The sequence below is a fragment of the Myotis davidii genome, unplaced genomic scaffold (assembly GCF_000327345.1).
Source record: "Myotis davidii unplaced genomic scaffold, ASM32734v1 scaffold223, whole genome shotgun sequence".
Taxonomy (NCBI): Eukaryota; Metazoa; Chordata; class Mammalia; order Chiroptera; family Vespertilionidae; genus Myotis; species Myotis davidii.
The window spans coordinates 903876-904991 of NW_006294609.1; the positions used below are offsets into that span (position 1 = coordinate 903876).

Sequence of the window (1116 nt, forward strand, 5' to 3'; positions counted from 1 at the left end):
TGTCGGGTATTAGGATCAGGGAGGGTGCCAGCAACCTCCCCACCCCGCCCCCCGCCAGCGCACCAACTCACCCAGGCGGCAGGCACCAGTGACTGGGTCGCACGAGTCCTCATGGCAGCTGCAGGCCTGGGCGCAATCCACACCGTGGAGCCCGGGCGGGCACGTCAGGTTACAGCTACGAGGGAGGCGCAGGTTCAGGGAGGGCCACAGCGACGCTCCGCGATGCCTCCGGCCCTGGCTCCTGCGGCCGGCTAACCTCTGTCCTGGAGCTCTATTCTCTAAGGACTGATGCCCACCTCCACTTCGGGGCACATATTCTGCGATCCGTGTTTTAGAAATGGATATGTGTGCACACCAGTAGGAAGGGGCCTGGGGGACCGGCCAGTGGGGCCACTGGGCCGCAGTGCCCATCCCTGAGACTGACTTGTGTGGATGGGAAAGGGGCTGCCCGATCAGGCCCTTGGCCGTCAGTGGAGGTCCCTGCTCGCTCTACACCAGCTCAGGTGGACCTCAGGAGCCCACTGACCACAGGCTGAACTGGACGTCGGATCCAGCTCCAAGTGCCGGCTCGAAAGAGTCTGTTGTCATTCCTTAGCCAAGGTAAGGGGGCCAACGTTGAAGGGTCAAGCCGTGGTCCCACCAACATAGAAGCACCGGGGCGTCTGGCTGGAGCCCTGTGTCAGGTTCATACCCCGCCCCCTTTAGGCCCCGGGCACTCACTGGGGCCCATGGACACCAGGGCTACACAGGCATCGCCCGGATTGGAAGTCGCAGTGACCACTGCCGCAGTCGACGCACACGAATGCGCAGTCCTCGCCGTAAGTGCCATTGCTGCACTTGGTTTCGCACCTCGAAATGCGGGGAGGAGGGTTAGTGGAAATGGGGGCAAACGAACCCAAGCCCACAAAGCCCTCCACCAAGGGCATCAGGGGCGGTGGGGCAGCGGGACTGGGACCGATTATGGCACAGGTTGCTCACCGATCGCCGATCCAGCCTGCGTTGCAGCGCGTGCATTTGCCAGTGACGTGGTTGCAGGCGTGCCCGTCGCGACATGGCGGGCAGCGGTGGCTGCAGCCCTCGCCGTAGAAGCCAGTGGCGCAAGGCTGGTCGCACTTG

At 64.0% G+C, this 1116-nt stretch overlaps 1 long non-coding RNA gene across 1 annotated transcript; it reads right to left on the reverse strand.

The window, feature by feature from the left end:
• Positions 1–73: 73 nt before the first annotated feature.
• Positions 74–1110, reverse strand: LOC102757545. The gene is made up of 3 exons (XR_435931.2): positions 979–1110; positions 721–849; positions 74–175 (listed from the first exon to the last, which is right to left on the reverse strand). It is a non-coding gene; the product is annotated as an uncharacterized LOC102757545 (long non-coding RNA).
• Between the last annotated feature and the right edge of the window lie 6 nt (positions 1111–1116).